Source organism: Lynx canadensis, chromosome C1, assembly GCF_007474595.2.
Source record: "Lynx canadensis isolate LIC74 chromosome C1, mLynCan4.pri.v2, whole genome shotgun sequence".
In the NCBI taxonomy this organism is placed as follows: domain Eukaryota; kingdom Metazoa; phylum Chordata; class Mammalia; order Carnivora; family Felidae; genus Lynx; species Lynx canadensis.
In genome coordinates this window covers 159,552,443-159,572,579 of record NC_044310.1, presented here as the reverse complement: position 1 = coordinate 159,572,579, position 20,137 = coordinate 159,552,443, and the positions used below count along the sequence as shown (strand labels likewise).

Sequence of the window (20,137 nt, the reverse complement as noted above, 5' to 3'; positions counted from 1 at the left end):
ACCCAGGCGCCCTGCTTACACTGGGATTCTAATCAGCAAGACTGGAAAAAGGGTCCTATTCTTTTGGTCTGTTACTATCTGATTTTGTCTTTTATTTTACTCTCCTCCAGCTTTCCTTCTCTCTTGGGGACTACCTTTTCTAGCTGTCTTGTGTCCACTTTTTTCCCCTGTGTGTTATTATTTATAAATAATTACAGCTAATTCAAGATTATTTCTTGTGGATTTTGTGCAATTAATGTTTGAACCCAAATAGTGGAATCTGGATTTAAACTTCCCCTCCAGATTCCCACCTCCTGCCCCCAGCTAATGAATACTCAGGGATTAGTTGTAACATTAGCCTGAGGAAAGTTGAATTAGACAATCATTAGTTCTTCACTATTCCCTATTCCCCACTATGCACCACAAAATTTAGGATCTCTTCCAAAGCCACATAGGAATTATATATATATATATGTGTGTGTGTGTGTGTATATATATATATATATATATATATATATGTGTGTGTGTGTGTGTGTGTGTGTGTGTGTGTGTGTGTGTATAATCTTTTTTTGGTATTTTCCTAGTTCTCTGCTCCACTTCCACCAACACACATATTTACAAATAGATGTCTTCTGACTTCTTTTCTGCTATCCCTAGAGTTATGGAATGTTGTTTTGAAATTCTTCTTTGGGTTTTCATAGCCCTATTTATATCCCCAATTCCTTGCATACTGCCTGGTACATAATAGAGGTCTGATAAGTATATGTGAAAATAAATCCAAAGTGAAAAAAGAGAAAAAAAATCAGTATATTATTTTTGCATGAAGAGTGTTGCTATATTTAAATTGAGGGGGTTATGTATAGGTTTTATTCCTAAATTACCTGGTCCTCAAGAATAGGGACGAGTCTTGGGGCACCTGGGTGGTTCAGTGGGTTAAGCGCCCAACTTCGGCTCAGGTCATGATCTCCCAGTTTGTGAGTTTGAGCCCTGCATCAGGCTCTGTGCTGAGAGAGCAGAGCCTGCTTCAGATCCTCTGTCTCCCCGTCTCTCTGTCCCTCCCCTGCTCATGTGCTCGCTCTCCTTCTCAAAAATAAATAAACATTAAGACAAAAAAAAAAAGAATAGGGACTGGTCTTTGTTCTTCTTTGTATCATCTGTTACCTCATGCCTAACACAATATCTGGTACAGAACAGATCTTAATTTACATTGTTGAATAAAGAATGAATAAATATCATTAAATAAATATCAGTAAATATCTGTGGATGATATAGATGAGGATTTATATTAATAATATTACCTGGAATATTCCCTGGAACAAGGTATAAGTAACCTAGGTAAATAAACTATAAATAGTATTAGAAGAATGTCTATGGAGATGAGACTACATTGGTGTAACTCCTGCTCTGGGAACCCCTCCCTTAGAATGGGTGTGCCTACTTCTGTTTCTTTTCCTCCCAAAGAAACTGGAGCCGAACTTCGGAGATGGCTTTGCACAAGAAATGGGAGTACAAGAGTGTGAACATGTGGCTGTGGGGTTTTTGTTAATGTAGTCATTTCCTTCCAAACACTTGAAAAATATTTTTCTTTTATATTTTCCATCCTATTGCCATTGCCTCTGTGCTTTCTCTTCATTTTACATTTAAATTCTGTAAACTGTCCAGTTAATGTGGACATGCATAATAAGTGGGCCCAGATCTTATTCTAAATGGAAGCCAGAACCAGCGTCCAGACACTAGGAAAGCATAATTACCCCAAGAACAGAGTTAGGTTTTCTGGAAGGGCTTTTATCAGTGTGTGTGTGGAGCCCCAGATGAATGTTTCAGCATTAGACAAGGAAAAAGATTTATGAAATACATATCTCCTCTTTCCTGGGGAGGAAAAAAAACCTCTTTTGCAAAAAGACTTAGGGTGTGAGTCCCTCCTGACCCTTAAGGGAAAGAAAGAAAATTATATCAAATCTATGCATGCTAAAATAATATTCACTCAAAATAGGGAATGATTGATTTTTTCCATATGTTCTTATCCTATTTCAATTTAAATTAATTTTGCAGGAGTCATTAACCATCTCTGCAAAATATGCTGGGTTTGCTTCTGATGCTGGCTTTGGCACACCTGCAGCCAGTGCGTGTCTTTATGGTTAATGTGTAGGAACCAAAATTAATTTCAGTGAAACAGCCAAATGGTCCTCGGGAGTCCTTGCTCATATGTCTGGTTAGTATTCACCGGGGGCAGAAAACAGCCTGACAAGGGTGATAGAAATGTTTCAAAGGATCTTTTCTAAGTTCTCTCACTATCTTTTTTTTTTATTTGCAGGTGCAAAAATTCCATTTGTAATTCTTTAATTCCAAGGGCAATGGGTGTCTTGGGGTCTCAGAATTCAGGACAAGTGGCCAGCTGGGACACGATATTATGTTTGCAAGTCATGGCAGGTGCAGAAGGAGGGCAAGCAGTTAAGAGTTTGGCCCACTCGCCTCTTTTTCTCTTTTTGTGCTTCCTTTTACTCTTTCAGGCGGGTGTACAATTACACGAGCTGAATTCGTTATCTCCCAAAGCTGTGCTGTTGTACATCCAGGAAAAGGACTTGATTACTCAACCCATGTTTCCAGGAGCCTTATTTGGGTTCTTTTGTGCAGCAGAAGCAAAAGTGCTGAGTGCACCCTCTATTTGTTTTGCGATTTGCCTGCTGGGCACATTACTTGCTATCACTCTGGTTTCAATAGATGGTCTTTCCACTGAGGTTTTAGCATGTCTATATTTAGAAAACAATAAAAGATGTATAAGATGGAAAAATTAGAGGAGAGCAAAAGTGCACAGAGGAGGAGCGAGAAGGGCAAGAGCTAGTCACAGATCCTTTTCAATGATAAGAGATGCCCCTGGCACCCAGGCTTGATTTCTTTCTTGCATTGCCAAGTATTTCACTGTACAATGCGGAGTTATTAAGTGTGGAGATGAGGAATGGAACAATAGCCAAAGAAAACATGGATCCACTACTCCATGGCGTCCTCAGAGTTAGCTTTGCCAGGGCATACGACAGAAACGGTGTGAGAATACAGGGGCCGATGCGTCGGCTACAAATGGTATGTCTGTGTGCTATGATAACCACATATATAATCTCCCCTTTTGTGCCTTTGTCAGCACATGAGCTTCTGAGGAAGTCAATGACTTCCTTCCCCACCAGGAGTAGTTTGTATGGTTCTTCTGCAAGCTGTGGCGAGAAACTTCAGTTTGGGGATTCCAGAGATGAATGTAACCAGAATATGCTCTGGTTTGTCTCCCTGGATTCTGATGCTTTGATAAGATTAATGGGCAAAATACTTGGAGATTAAAACAAGAAGGAGAAGAAGAAAAGAGGAAAGATAAACAAAGTAAGGAAGAAATGACATTGAGATGAGCTATTGCCTTGACTGTAGCTATAAAAACCTCATTGTTCATTATATCAGATAATAATAGGTTTATTTGGTTGTCTGTGGGCTTGATATATGTTTGCCTATTTTTACATGGCCTCTTTAATGCTATACGGAATATTGTACACATTTACTTATTTCTGTATATATTTACTTACTGACTTTATACTATACCCAGCATTGGGTCAAACCCAGTTGGACACTTAACAAATAGATATAGGAGTTGCCATAGCCTCTAACTTACATTAACCGTAGGGTATGCATAGACATTTTCTTTGGTGTTGAAAATAAAATGAAAGAAAGAGAAGACAGGCAGTAAAGCACCCAGCTCTTGATTTTCGCTCAGGTCATGATCTCATGGTTTGTGAGTTTAAGTCCCGCATCAGGCTCTGCGCTGACAGCATGGAGCCTGCTTGGGACTCTCTCTCTCTCTCTCTCTCTCTCTCTCTCCCTCTCTCTCTCTCTCTGACCCTCCCCTGCTATCGTGCTTGCACTCTCTCTCTCAAAAGAAATAAATAGTTTAAAAAAGAGTAGAAAAAAGTTATTTTGCCAAAACATATATATAAGAGGTGTGTATAACCTTAAGATGTTTAATTGAATACACATCTCTTCCTTGACAAGTTCAAGGCCCACGACTATTTAAAATGATACGATTGGGGCACCTGGCTGGCTCAGTAAGTAGAGCATGGGACTCTTGATCTTAGGGTTGTGAGTTCAAGCCCCACGCTGGGTGTAGAGATTACTTAAAATCTTGAGAAAAAAATAATGTTATGATTAAGAGGAAAAAACAATTGCGTGATGAAGTAGCTACTGTCAGGTTGCAGCTGCCTGGTTGGACATCACCACAAGACTTAGCCCTATCTGAAAACATCAGATTCTGGTATAATCAAAAGTAACCCTAAAATTGCCACCCATCTACTGGGGAACATCACTTTCTTCCAACATTAGGATGCCTGTTGGTGTTTTAGGCAGAAAGTCTTGGATGTACCTCTAGGCCAGGCTCCCTGGATTTTCCTGGGGAAAGGAAGTGGACCACACCCTGCCCCTGCCTTATGGCCTCTCTGTGGAATGGCCAACAGGAAATACTGCTAGGAAACCGGACCCTTGAGTCCTAGTGCTGGCCCAGCCACCCTTGTGAGCTGGAAGCAAATTAACTTCATCTCCCATAACCGCAGTTCCTCATGGGTGTGAAAAGATGTACTACTTTCTCTGGATGATTCAAAAGACCATTTTCCGGGGTAGCAGGCAATGTTATGGAAAGAGCGAAAGCTTTGGAGTCATCCAACCTCAACATTTCCTCAACAGATATTTATTTAGCATCTACTCTATGCCACGTACTGTTCTAGGCAGTAGAGAGGCACTTGGTGTGGAGGGGATCACTATTAGTCTGTGTCACTGGCAAATCACTTAGCTCATCTCAGCTTATTTTTTCCAGCTATAAAGTGGGAATTATCATAATTCAAGATCTGTTAGCATTTGACACAATGGTATGTAAATCACTTATTATACAGTAGGGGTTCAATTAACGCTATGTAAATAATATTATATAACATGTGGGAAAATGCTTTTATGCTTGCATAATGCTATCCAGATATGTGAATTCGTTTTTCATCTCTTCTCTGTACCGTATGGCTTTAAAGCCACAGACCATCACAAAATTATACCGTAGAGTTCATAACTTCCCTTTATTTCTTTAAAAGGGACTTCATTTATTAAAGAAATGCTTTTTGAGTACCTACTATGTATTAAATACCAGGCTGGCGCTAGGGATATAGAAATAAATGAGATTCTCCAGGCCTTACTTAGGATCATAACAATAAATACTTGGATTTCAGCAGGGTTCTTGCTTTGGAGGGCTTATTCTTCTAGAGTTTATGTTGGCTCTTTACTGTTTAGAAAAAAGAAAACAGCCCTTGGCAAGTGAGTTAAGCTAAAGTTTTACTAGAGAGACTGAAAGCTCTTTCTATAAGACCCCTGGCAATTTCACTCTATTCAAGATGAAACAGACAATAGAGGACATGTTTCCTGTAGCTGCCCCAGCGGTAAATGGTCCATCTATCAATATCCTTTACAACAAGAGAAAATCGATCAAATTATTTACTGTAGCCAGCCATGTGGCCAGTGTTGTTACAGATATTTCAGAGGATATAAATAAAAGAGGATATTGAGGGGATAGAGATCAGTGTAAGATGTGACACCAGCCCTGGAGGCAAGAGGTGGAATCATTTGTTAATTTACTCATTCACTCATTCAAGAAAAATCTGTTTAGTAACCATGGCCTTGAAGGAATTGCACTGAGTCCTGGATCTACAAATGAGAGAACCAACAAAGCAGAAGAATATTTGCTGAACATCTATTATGTACCAGACACGATCTATCACTTTACCTACATCATCTCAATTTATTCTCCCATCAACCCTAAAAATTAAGTTGTAATCTTTGACCTCAAAGAGTTAGCTGGGGTATGACAGGACAGAAAACAACCATACACAGTGTGAGAAGCAATGTCAGGAAGGAACAGGCCCAGGGCTGGTAAGCTCAGTACAGGGGGGAATAGTTTAGGTGTCCTGAGAGAGTGGGTGCAGAGGTGACGGCATTCTGGTTTTAAAGCAGAAATCAAACACGTCTAAGAGATACTACTGAGCAGGCAGGGATACAGACAACAGACAGACAGATAGGGGTTGATAGCATGGACTATAAGTGCTGCAGGAGCTAGGGAAAGTCCAGGCTCTCAGAGCACCGAGTTACCCCTCCCTTCCTATGGGTTCACCTAGAGTTGTTGCCTCAACTGAGAAAATTGATTTCCCTGAGAGAATGATGCTGGGACACAGATTTCTAGCCCAATTCATGGTGCACATGGGGCCTTTTTTATAATTCATGCTCTGTTTTGTGAAGGAAGTAGGTCTCTTCTGCTCTGTGCTCTGTTTTAGAGTCAGGAACTGATCTTTGCGCCGATGCCACGCTGGATCTTGATTTATTTTATGTTGATGACACTTAGAAATAAGAAATGGGAAGCAAACTGATCTTCTCTATGTCCCACTCTTTGGTTTTGATGGATAAAATGGCCTTCTTCAAGCTTTTCTTCTTTTAGTTGGAAGGTATTATAAGACACAAGTTAAATGCTGAAGTGTGGAGCCAGGTAGACCTAAGTTCAAATCCTATTATCTGCCCCTTATTAGCTGGGTGATGTTGGACATGGAATCTCTTCCAATTTGGATCACAAGATCGAATCAAACTCTGAGAAGTGGAGATACAGTTCTCAATTTGGAGCCCACCAAAGAAAAATTCAAAGAGGGCTCCTTTATCTTTCTATGAATAAATAGGTGTAACTCAGTGACCACACCTGCAGCATTAAAGCCATCGAGAAAGAGAAAAAGCAGCCAGAGGCTGGTCTCTAACTAGTTTGCTCTAAATACCTGATCCTCAAGAAAATTGTTAGGGTTTTTTGCAATAAGGAGTGTCTTCGGGTCTTGCTGAGTCTTGGAGGGCTGTGATTTTATTCAGAAAATAGTCTTTATTGAAATAACTGAACGGGTAAATAGGTAGGAGGCTAGAACTTTTAACCTGCAATAATAATAATAATAACAGATTAATCTGAGGGTGCTTACTATATACCGGGCATTGTGTTAAGCACTTTATTATGAATTAACTAATTTAGTCCTACAATTACCCTATAATGTAGGTGCTATCTTTCATATCTATTTTAAGGTAAGGAAATTGAGGTACAGAAAGGGACAGTGGCTTGCCTGCCTGGCAGAACCAGGATTTACATTCATAGATGGGCTTCAAGGCCCATGTAATGAACCACTCTCCAGCCCTATAAGCCAACTTCTTTAAAAATAATTATAATAATAACATTGTATGTGTTCTAATTATAAAAGTAAGTCATGGTAGAAAATTTTGAGAACAGAGGAGTAAAGAAGCCAAAATTATTCATATTTTTATCACCCAGGGATAAGGTTTATTAATATTTGGGTCTATTTCCTTTAAGAAATTAAATTACATATATAATACTCATTTCAAATAGCATAATGCTGCATATAAATTTTTAAATTTAATGTTAAAATTTGAGCATCTTCCCATGTTACTAAATGTTCTTAGGAACATAGATGCCTGCAAATATTCCAATTATCTGGAGGTATCATGATTTACTTTTAAAATCTCATACCACTGGACCATTAGGTTGTTTCCAATGTTCCTGGGACTTCTCTGAGACTTCTCTGAGACTTCTCTGTTGGTTTGTTAAGGATTCCTTAGCCTCACATTTTCAAGAGCTGCCTGGGCTATTGGATGAGCAGCTTATCTTCCAATGAAGGGAATGTGCTCACATACTTCTCCCAGGTAAGAACGCCCTTGAACCATTGAAAACAGGTGAGAATTGAGAGCATCCAAATTCTCAATAAGAGTCCAGAATTTCATTCAATTAAAAAAACACTCTGTGTAATTTCTTCCTAGTTTTGTAAATAAAACATATATCTTATGAAGAAAGTAGAATGTACACATGAGTAAACAAGGAAGAAAAGATCTAAAATCTCACCACTCGGTTTGATGAATATTTCTCTTTCTGCACTATACACTATCTTGTAACCTGCTTATTTTATTAAGTAGCATATTACATTTTTCATAATGTATACATATATGAAGTCATCACGATGTACACTTTAAATATCTTACAATTTGATTTGTGAATAATACCTCAATAAAGCTGGAAAAAACAAACAGCTACCAAATAGTAACTGCTTTCTTCTCAAACCTCGTCCAACCCAGAGGGCTGATCCCTACAGAAAATCACTTTTTAACTCATTTATTTTTATATAAATTTGAAGCATTTTTTTTCTCCTTCTTCATTTTGCCAAACCTACCATGAAGCAGTACTTTTTGAGTGCTCTACTTTTAGAGTGGGGCCCCTACCATCAAGGAGTCAGCCTTCTGCTTGCGGAAGTAAGACCCACATTCTTGGAAAAAAGACAAAAAGATAAGGCTATAAAAAAGTGATCCAAGGGGCGCCTGGGTGGCGCAGTCGGTTAAGCGTCCGACTTCAGCCAGGTCACGATCTCGCGGTCCGGGAGTTCGAGCCCCGCGTCAGGCTCTGGGCTGATGGCTCAGAGCCTGGAGCCTGTTTCCGATTCTGTGTCTCCCTCTCTCTCTGCCCCTCCCCCGTTCATGCTCTGTCTCTCTCTGTCCCAAAAATAAATAAACGTTGAAAAAAAAAATTAAAAAAAAAAAAAAAGTGATCCAAAGTGGTGCTTCCAATGAGGACATATGTGGGAATAAGGAAAATACAGATCATTTTACAAATCCAGACCCTCTCTCTATCTTTTTGAGAAAGAGAGGGCACAAGTGAGCAAGGGGCAAAGAGAGAAAGAATCCCAGGAGGGGCAGAGGGAGAGAGAGAGAGAGAGAAAAGTGGGGCTCACCCCAAATGAGACTTGAGCTTACCCCAAATGGGACTCATGCTCACCCCTAGTGGGGCTCCTGCTCACCCCAAGCAGGGCTCGAGCTTATCCAATGTGGGTCTCAAACTCACAAACTGTGAGATCATGACCTGAGCCAAAGTCAGATGCTTAACAACTGAGCCACCCAGGCACCCTTCCTCTATCCTATCTTTAACCGAGAATATTGTGTCCAATTTTCCCCTCCATCTCTCCATTGCCTCAAGTTGCTTGAAAAAGAGTGTAGTTAGCTGTGCCATGTACAATCCCCCTGACCAAATGTCTGCCTCTAGTTTTTTAAAGAGATATTTCTACCTCCCTTTCTTAATTTATTCAAGAAAGAAAGAAAGAAAGAAAGAAAGAAAGAAAGAAAGAAAGAGCGTTTGTACTAGAAACTAAGCCTACGTTTAGTTTTTAAATGACTGAGTTGAAATCAATGAAGAAAGGACTCTGAGCTGCCCTGGTTTTCCCACACAGACTTTATTAAAAGGGAGGACACTTTATTTTTTATTTATTAAAAGAGACTTTATTCCCAGAGGAACTGTGAGCCTAGGGATCACTAAGGGTATGAAGTGGTAAAAAGATCAGATGAAATGTAGTCATCTTACTTTGTGATAAAACTCATGCTGAAAGAGCTTAGAAATGGCTTTTTTGGTAAGCTGACAGAATAAGCAAGCAGATTTATTTAAAATTCCTGTATCTCTTGCTATTTCATAGCTTCAGGTCATTCCCATAGCATCACTCTGAACTCACTTTTATTGTAATTATTTACCATAACCTGTTATGTTTACTTTAAATAATCAATTATATTTTAAAGAGATGTTTAAAAAGAACAGCCAGAAACAGTCTTTTATATCCTCCCATAGAGTTACCATTACTGGTGGTCTTGTTTCCTTTGTGCAATCCTGATTTTCAACTGGTATAATTTTCCTTCTTCCTGAATGTCCTTTAGCATTTCTTGTAGTACAGATCCACTGGTGCAAATCTTTTCAGCTTTTGTATACCTGAAGAAATCTTTATTTGTCCTTTCACTTTGAAAGATGTTTTCACTGGGTATAAAATTCTAGGATGACAGGGTTTTTTTGTTTGCTTTTTGGTCGTTTTTTGTTTTCTTTCAGTACTTTTTTTAAATAAATTTATTTATTTTGAGAGAGAAAGAGAGGGTGCATGTGCATACAAGGGAGGGAAGGGCAGAGAGAGAGGGAGAGAGAGAGAATCCCAAGCAGGCTCCATGCTGTCAGCACAGAGCCTGACTCAGGGCTCGATTTCACAAACTGTGAGATCATGACCTGAGCCAAAATCAAAAGTCCTATGCTTAATGGACTGAGCCACCCAGGAGCCCCCTGTCAGTACTTTAAACATGTTGCTTCATTGTCTTCTTGTTTGCATTTTTTCAGACAAGAACTTTACTGGTTTACTGTCATTCTTATCTTTGTTTTTCTGGCAGTTTCTAAGATTTTTCTCTTTTTGCTGGTTTTGAACAAGTTGATTCAGATGTGTACTTTGGTGTACTTCTCTCTTGTTTCTTACACTTGGGTTTGTTGAGCTTCTTAGATCTATGGGTTTAGGATTTTCATTAAATTTGGAAAGTTTTCAGCCATTATTTCTTCAAAATGTCTTGTATTCCCATCTCTTTTTCTCTGTCTCTTTTTTTTTAAGTTTATTTATTTACCTTGAGAGAGAGAGAGAGAGAGAGAGAGAGGAGAGCACAAGTGGGGGAGGGGCAGATAAAGAGGAAGAAAGAGAATCCCAAGCAGGATCCGTGCTGTCAGCACAGAGCCCAATGTGGGGCTGGATCTCATGAACCGTGAAATCATGACCTGAGTCAAAATCAAGAGTCAGACACTTAACCAACTGAGCCACCCAGGCGCCCCACCCATCTCTTTCTTCTGTTATTTCCTGAATTGTCCCTTCAAAATTCATATGAAGCTCCAACTCCGATGTGACTGTATTTGGAAATAGGGCATTTAGGAAGATAATTAAGGTTAAGTGATGTCATAAGGGTGAGGCCATAGCATGTGTCCTTGTAGGAAGAGGAAGAGACACCAGAGATCAGTCTCTCTCCACATGCATGCACAGAGGAAAGTCCAAGTGAGGACACAGTAAGAAGGCAGCTGTCTACAAGCCAAAAAAAGATCTCACTAGAAACCAACCCTGAAGGTACCATGCTCTTAGACTTCCTGCCTCCAGAGCTGTGAGAAAATAAGTTTCTGTGGTTTAAGCCCCCAATCTATGGTATTTTGTTATAACTATAGAAGACTAATATAATAGTATAAAAAGTTCTCATATTAACCATGGCACTCACTCCCACCTGACATCCAGTTTCCCCTATTATAAACATCTTACATCAGTATGGTATTTTTGTTATAATTAATGAACCAATATTGATACAATATTGATATATTATTATCAGCTAAAATTTATTCAGATTCCTTTAACCTTCCCATAATATACTTTTTTTCCAGGATTCTCCTAGTATATCAAATTAAATTTATTTGTTACGTCTCCTTAGGCTCCTCTTGGCTGACAGTTTTTAGAATTTCCTTGTTTTTGATGACCTTTGAGGTTTTCAGAGACATTGGTTAGGTTATAACAGGATGCTCCTTTACTAGATTTCCTGACTTTTTAAATGATTAGATTAGGGTTTTGAGTTTGGCCATACAAATACCAATACCCTTATGAGCATTCTTCTTGATGACCAGTGTAGCACAAGATTTGTCCACTCAGGGTCCACTCAGGGTGCTGGGAACATAAATTATTCCAGGCCCTGTGTGAAGTCTGATGATTGTCTGTGTGCTCCTTTCCAGTGGGTCTTTTCCCTTATTTGGGTACATTCTTCATTCCCATGTCCAGTTAGTTCTTGCCTGAAGACTAAAAAGGAACCACAGTTTTCTGAAGCCCTTGCTCTCTCTCTCTGTGCAGCTCTCTCTTCTCTGGCCCTACCCTGTGAATTCTGTATACCTTGGTTCCTCCAAATCCACAACCCTGGCTACTCAACTCAGGGAGATTTCTGGGCTCTGTTTGGGATTTTCCTCCCTGTGCTATAGCCTGGAAACTCTGTAGGCATTAAAGTAGCTATCGTAGGGCTCACCTCATCTATTTCTTTTCTCTGAGGGATTATTGTCCTAGGTTTTGAGTGTCCGGTATCTAAAAACCATTGCTTCATATTTTGACTTGTTTCTTAATTTTATTTTAGAGAGAAAAAGAGGAGGGGGGGCAGGGGAAGGGGCAGAGGGAGGAGGGAGAGAGAGAAAGAATTCCATGCTCAGCATGGAACCTGACATAGGACTGGCTCCCATGACCCCGGGATCATGACCTGAGCCAAAACCAAGAGTTGGATGCTCAACTGACTGAGTCACGCAGGTGCCCCTTAATTTTTCTTTTTAATGGAATGCTTTGTGAATTTGGGTGTCATCCCTGCAAAAGTGGCCATGCTAATCTTCTCTGTATCATTCCAATTTTTGTGTATGTGCTGCTGAAGCAAACACTTGCTTCTCAATTTTAAGTGGAGAGTAAATCCAGTTTCTCAGTATTATGGCCACATACTGAAGTCAAAATTACATTTTTGTTTTATCATAGTAAAATATGCATATCATAAAACTTACATTTAACTGTTTCAAGTGTACAGTTCAGTGGCATTAAGTAAATCTACATTGTTGTGCCACCATCACCATCATCCTCCTCCACACTTTTCCATCATCCCAAACTGAAATCCAGTACCCATCAAACAATAACTCCCATTTCCCCTTCTCCTCAGTCTTTGAAGACTACTGTTCTGCTCTCTGTCTCCATGAATTTGACTATTCTAGGTACCTCATGTATGTAGAATCATATATGTATCCTATTGTGTCTGACTTATTTCAGTTAGCGTAATAGCCTCAAGCCTCATCCGTGTTGTAGCATGTGTCAGAATATCTGTCTTCTTGAAGGCTGAATAATATTCCATTGTAGGTATATATCACATTTTGATTATCCCTTCACCTATCAATGGACGTTTAGATGTTTCCACCTTTTGTCTATGATTAGTGCTGCTCTGAATATTAGTATATGTTATGGACTAAATTGTGTCTCCATAAAATTCATGTTAAAGCTCTAGCCCGCATTATGACTATATTTAGAGATAGGGCCTTTAGCGAGATAATTAAAGTTAAATGATATCATAAGTGTGGGACCCTAATCTGATACGACTGATGTCCTTAAGAGAAGAGGAAAGACACCAGAGATTGATTTGTCTGCATGCACAGAGAAGAGGCTAGGTGAGGACACAAGAAGGCAGCTGTCTACAAGCTAGGAAGGCAGACCTCATCAGAAACACACCCTGATACCACATTGGTCTTGGACTTCTCCAAAACTGTGAGAAAATAAATTTATGTTGTGTAAGGCACCCCGTCTGTGGTATTTTTTATGGCAGTTTGAACTAATACTGTATAAAGATATCTGTTCGAGTCCCTGCTTTCAGTTCCAGAAGTGGAACTTCTTTGTATTTTTTGAGGAACTTCTCTACTGTTTTCTGCTGTGCATAATTACTTTTTAATCATCTATTTCTCTGCCAGAAAGTAAGATCTGGGAAGGCAGATTAAATATCTTGTATACCTTGTACGTAGGACTTTGTAAATGCTCAATAAATATATGTTAACTTCATGAGTGAACACATGAGTTTTTGCAGCTGAAAATTAATTATTAGTAGTAATAACTATTAGAGGCAGCGTTATATTGTAGAAAAAGCACGAAACTAGAATTTTAGTCATGTCTTGGCTACCAACTTACTTGTGACCTTGGATAAAGTATTAAATCTCTTGGGGTCTCAGTTGTCCTCATCTGAAGATGAAAGAGTTGTATTGAATGATTTCAAGGTCTTTTCAGCACTCATATGTCTTGGTTCTCTGGTTCTCAGTGCTGGGATACCTAGCATCACTAGTTGTGCCTCCTTGCAAATACTACTGCTTGCTAAGTTGCCTGCTGTTAGGGCTTAGGCAAAGCAGGGTACCAGGTTAAGGTCCCTGGTGAGCTCAACTGGGTTGGCTGTTTCCCAGAATTACCAATGGTTGAGAACACACCAAAGATTAGATTAAAAGCAATATCAGTCATCAAAACTAAAAGTCAAGTACAATGGCCTGTAGTAGGAGCCAACCATACCAGGAAGAGGTCAGGAAACGGGCTGCAAAGCTAGACTACACAGCTGAATGGTGGTTGGCTTCATGACGGTGGCTATGGATAGTGCTGGGTCTCCAGCGTTCTGTGACAGGATTCTTTGTGTCTCTGTCTTTCGGGATTTTAATTAGGGTGTTAATTGCTACTTTTTCTACCACTTAGGCTAGAGACGAATGGAAATAAAAACTTCAAAAAGAACTAGGCCTTGGGGCACCTGTGTGGCTCAGTTGGTTAAGTGTCCAACTCTTGATTTCGGCTCAGATCATAATCTCACGGTTCATGAGTTCACGCCCTGAGTCAGTCTCTGTGCTGACAGCAAGGAATCTCTGTCTCTGTCTCCCTCTCTCTCTGCTCCTCCCCCACATATGCATGTTTTTTTTTTCTCTCTCTTTCAAAAATAAATTAATACTAAAAAAAGAACTAGACCATAATTTCTCTATGAAATACTTAAAAAATTAAATGTAAAATGCATTTAAGTTAGGGTAAAATGTAAACACTGGTGAATTTAAATAAAGAATATTTAGGAGTTCCTTGTATTTTTTCTTTCAGCTTTTCTGTAAGTTTGAAATTATGTAAAACTTAAAAGCTACCAAGAAAAAGAGAAAAAATGTATTTTAAGGAGATTAAGAGAAAACCCAGAAGAGGACACACAGGAGCTTGCCTACCTAAGTGTCCTTTATCTCCCTCCCTTCCTAGAGTATACTCTACTTTTCCTGTAAGCATTAGAGCTGCCATAATTTAAATCCATCCCCACTGTGGGGAATATTTACTTCAGTCTGGAAGCATTTTATATGGGAATTTACCTACAGCTCCTTTAGAACTGATTTTGTATGCATAGATGAACTGCTTCAAGGGCAAAGCATCCAAATCATCTTTTTATAGAGGTCTTTCGACATTGTTCCTAAGTCTACATCAAAGTATCAATGTATTATTATATAGAACTCTAATTTGACATTAGAAATTCAAGAAGCCACGATTTTATTTATTTATTTTGAGAGAGAGAGTGCAAGCATAAGTGTGGAGGGGTAGGTGTCAGAAAGAGGAAGAGGGAGAATCCCAAGTAGGCTCCACATTGTCAGCATGGAGCCCAATGCAGGGCTCAAACCCACAAACCTTGAGATCATGATCTGACCTGAAACCAAGTCAAATGCTTAACCCAGGCACCCCAAGTAGCTGCAATTTTAGGTTTACCAACTTATCAGAAATCCTCTGGTTTTTGGCTAACCTACATCGTTCTTTTGGAAGAAAGTATTTCTAAAACATAAATCTGATAAAGCTCTTATATCCAAAACAAAGAACTCTTAAACCTCAGTACCAAGGAGATAACCTGATTTATTTTTTAAGACAAAAGATTTGAGGGGCGCCTGGGTGGCTCAGCTGGTTGAGCTTCTGGCTCTTGGTTCCAGCTCAGGTCATGATCTCATAATTTGTGAGATTGAGCCCCACGTCAGGCTCTGTGCTGATGCTCTGAGCTGTACCCTACTCCCTCTCTCCGAAAATGAATAAATAGATATTTTTAAAAAATACATAAAATAAAGGCAAAAGATTTGAGGACATGTCACCAAAGAAGAACATAGCAAGTGCATAAAAAGATGTTTAATATCATTAGTCATTAGGGAAGTGCAAATTAAAATGGCAATAAAATACCACTACACAGGCAGTAAAATGGCTAAAATTCAAAAACACTGACAATACCAAGTGTTGGCAAGAATGTGGAACAGACACAATGTTTGTACATTGCCGGTGGGAATGCAAAATTGTGCATCCACTATAGAAAACAATGTGGCTATTTCTTATAAAATGAAACATGCACTTACCATACGATCCAGCAGTCTCACTCGTAGACAGTCACCCAACAGAAATGAAAATATACTTCACTCGTACTTGAATATTCCTAACAACTTTATTGATAATCGTCAAAAACTGGAATCACCTGAATGTTCACCAACTGATGACTGAATAGACAATGTCTGCCATGTCCATACAGTGAAATACTCCTCAGCAATAAAAAGGAACATACTACTCATATACACAACACCATGGATGAATCCAAAAGTGTTATGCTAAGTAAAAGAAGGCAGACATGAAAGACCACACAGTGTGTGATTTCGTTTATGTAACATACTGGAAAAGTCAAACTAGAGTTACTGAAAGCAGATTAGTGGTTCCTTGGTGCCAAAGATAGGAAGAGAATTGCAAAGGGGAAGAAGGGAATCTTTTAGGTTTGACAGAAATGTTCTATACCATAACTGTGAGGGTTGTTAAGCAAATATACGCACTTATGAGAATTCATTAATTGTACACTTAACTTTTGTGAATTTTACTGTAGTCAGTTATTGCTCAATATTGCTGATTAAAAAAAAAAACTTTAAAATTAAGTTATTCTTTTTATTGCCCCAATATTTTTATCCTAGTGGGTATCTGATATTAGGACCACAGTAACTGCTATTGGAAATTAATAATAAACAGCATCAATGGGCAAATGTTTAACATAGGATGTTTAGAATGACCTAAACTACCAGCTTCACATTTTTCAGGATAAATTAAAAATAAGAGAGAGGGGGTGGTTAACATAATGGAATTTGCTTTGACAGAAGGCTGCTATGGTGTTTTATCTGATGTGAAATGGAAAGGTGACAAATATGGGGATCATTTTAGTTCAGATGTATCAAATATCCTTATTATTCTAGAGCAAATATTAGTGGATTGAATGAATCTCAAGCTGTAGACATTTCTCAGGTCTATTTTTAAACTCAAACTGGCTCTTTCCCAGAAAGAAGAGAAACAAAAATTTACTGGCAGTAAAGCCTTTACCTTTTTTCATTGAATTTTCTGAGGAGATTTAAAAAAAAAAAGCTTCTGAAAAATCAGAACAGATGGAACATTATGAAGAGCACTGCAAAACAGAATACTTTTCAGAGTACTTAGGAGAAAATAAAGTACTCAAAAAGACCTTGTCTTTTTAGAAAATCAGTTGACTAGAGACAAAGTATCAGATGTAGTAAATATTTGTCTTTCTTTGAAGGAACTGAAAACAATAAAAGCCCAGTCACATTAAATTGTTCTCAAGGTTGGTCTATAAGGCACCCGTCCAAAGGATTTCCATCTGAAAAGGATTTGTAGAATTCTTCTTAGAAATAAGATAGTTGAATAGTTTGGGTAAAGCCTGAGAGAACTGATAAAAATGTTGCTCATTAACATTCACTCTCTCTTTTTCCTTACCATAACACTATCCCTTACCATAAAACTTTTCCCTATCAGAAAAGTTAAATTTTAAACTTTCCAAGGGGAAAACGTAGCAGAGAAAATCCCATACATAGCAGCCATGCTTTGCGCTCATAAAAGTTTCACAATCTCCACTTGTAGACAGTTGAATTGGTATTAGAGTAAGTTGCCTGGCTCTTCGCAACAGGTAAAGGATGAGAAGTGGCTTATACAAGGGCTGAGGGACAGTGTGGAGAGTTCCAGGTGTTAAATCTATTTTCCAGTTCACCAGAACTCATTCATTGCAGACATCGCTACCAAACCATTGGGAATGAGACAGTGTAAGGGAACATGTTAACAGCAGCCAGTGAAATAGACCAAAAAACTGTCAGTCCCAGGAAATGTACTAGAGAGGAGAATCGCAAATGCAGCAGTGAATCTTTGCCAAACAGATACAGTTGGTTTGTTGGTTTTTTTTTTTTTTAAACATCACACTTGACAAATCCACCCTGAGTTTCAAAGGGAAGAAGACAAATAAGCTTCCATTTTGTTATCAGTAAAGGTAGCAAGTTGTAAAAAGCTTAAATGCTGTTTTAAGAATAAACTATAGAGAGAACATGGCAAGCTATCATAAAGTAAGAAAAAAATAAAGAAAAAGAAGTGCAGTGAAAACAATAAAAACAAAACTTTCCTTGAAGGGAAACTGGAAATACATTTCCTTGGCTGAACACCCAGTGTGAATAAAAGAGAAAAAAAATAACATCTTGATAAGGCCAAATGAAAGGGTAAACCAACCTTCAGTACTGATGAGATTGTCAAGAAGCCTGTAGGGGCACCTGGGTGGCTCAGTCGGTTGAGCGTCCAACTTCAGCTCAGGTCATGATCTTGTGGTCCATGAATTTGAGCCCCGCAACGGGTTCTGTGCCAACAAATCAGAGCCTGGAGCCTGCTTTGGATTCTGTGTCTTCTCTCTCTGTACCTCCCCTGCTCGTGCTCTTTCTCTCTCAAAAATAAACATTAAAAAAAAAAAAAAGCCTTTAGATGAGTGATTTGGAGTGCTGGTCTTTTGACACCTGAAGGTGTTAACTAAGTTTAAGGAAATACCCAAAGTCTCAAAAAATGCTTTCGAAATTACTTCATTCTGATTCTCTTTTGTTTGAGAAAATCAAATAGATGCCGATAGCTCTTAGATGAGCAGGGATTAAAAGCATAAATGAGGTGTTGTAATGAGCTCAAAGTATTTGGAAACCATTGTGTCTGTGTTTTTGAATGATTGGAATTGCAAGATGTTTACAAAGATGATGATCTAAAAGTAGACGGTCAGGCCTGGCCTCAAATGGCTGCCTGAATGAAAATGAGGATGTTAGGAAACCCATTAAGGACCTCTCTGAGCTCCAGAAACCAGCATGGTTTAATGTCACTGCCTCTAAGAGAGAGCAGGTGACCTATTGCTTTGATCATTTGATAAGCATACCTCCTCCAGGGACAGAGTGTGATCCAAGATGGCAGGTCCATTCTAGGTCCTGGATCTGATGTCTAGAATCTCAAGAAGCCTGGGAATCTTAAGAAGGCTGGGAAATGGACCTGGGATCTCATGGGGGAAGGACTTCTTAAGGAAACTGTTTTTCTTCTTGGCTAAAAAGGCACTCAGGAGGAAGTGTGTCTTCTTTTGCTGCCATTGGATAAATAGATCATTCATCCATTCATCCATCCACCCACCCATCCATCCATCATCTATCTATTTATTATATTCAACCAATATTTTCTCAGTATCTACTATGTGCCAGGTACTGTGGTGCTGAAGATAAAACAGTTAAAGAGACCCTCATGGAGTTTACATTCTAATGGAGAAGTCCCAAAATAAACAAGAACACAAATAAATGTTATACTTAAATATTGTAAATGAGCTCTGAGGAAAATAAACAGGGTGATAAGAGAGTGAACAAAAAGGTCACTAAAGTGAATAAAGTTCACTATAATTAGTGGTTAGGTCACATAGAGCCAAGTCTTGATGGATGAGAAGGAGCTAGCCATATGTAAACAACACCAGGGAAGCAAAGAATGTCTCAGGCAGAGGTAACAGCAAGTACAAAGGCCATAAAGTAGAAAAGAAGGAGCATACATCTGGTGTAGTATGATGAGTCAAGGGAAGAGTGACATTAGATGAGGTTGGAGAGACAAGAAGTTAAGATCTTATTCTGAGTGCACTGGGAAATTGATGGCTTTCAAGCAAGAGAAAAAAATTTGTCATTTTAGTAAGATCACTTTGTGATATTGGAAAGTGTATTGGAATGGAACAAAATGGAAGCAGGGAGACCAGTTAGGAGGTGCAAGGGAATGGTAACTTGTATGAGGGATAGATAGATATATCCCACTAAGAAGCAGGATCTACATCCCTTTCTCCTGAGTTTGGGTAGGCTTGTGACTACTTCTACCAATAGAGTAACACTGGAGTTGACCCTGGGACTTCTGCCTTTAGACCACAGAAGGCCATACCTTCTCTGCGGGAACTTTGCTTGATCCACCATGTCAGAAGTCCACCTATCCTGAGGCTTCCCTAGGCTATGAAGGAGGCTGGGCACATAAATCGTCCCTGTGTAAATTTTCTGTCAACAGCCCCAGCTGAGGTCCTAGTCGACAGCCAGCATCAACGGTCAGATGTGTGATAGAAGATGTCTCCAGATAATTCTAGCCCCTCATTATTAGGTCACCCCCCCAGTCCCTGAGTCTCTCCAGCTGAAGACCCAAGATATCTTGATGCAGAGATAAATCATTCCCGCTATGCCCTGTCTGAATTCCTGACCTACTAAGATTTGAAGTGGTTTGTCACACAGCAAATAGTAACTGGACCACTAGAAGAGGAACATCTTTGAAGGGAGAAATGAAGAGATGCCAGTGAAAACTGAGGGCATAAAAGTGAAGCAATTGAGTAGAGAGATCAAGTAGTTTGTTGGGCACACGAGCGT

At 39.1% G+C, this 20,137-nt stretch overlaps 1 long non-coding RNA gene and 1 other non-coding gene across 2 annotated transcripts in view; both read right to left on the bottom strand.

Moving 5' to 3' along the window:
• LOC115521188 overlaps nt 1–18,055 on the bottom strand; it is a 39,242-nt gene extending 21,187 nt beyond the window's left edge. Inside the window, exon 1 of the long non-coding RNA XR_003970983.1 lies at nt 17,967–18,055. This is a non-coding gene — a long non-coding RNA (uncharacterized LOC115521188). The remainder of the gene's footprint in view (nt 1–17,966) is intronic.
• LOC115522575 lies at nt 12,197–12,304 on the bottom strand. The gene has a single exon (XR_003971473.1). It is a non-coding gene; the product is annotated as a U6 spliceosomal RNA (small nuclear RNA).
• Nucleotides 18,056–20,137: the final 2,082 nt, after the last annotated feature.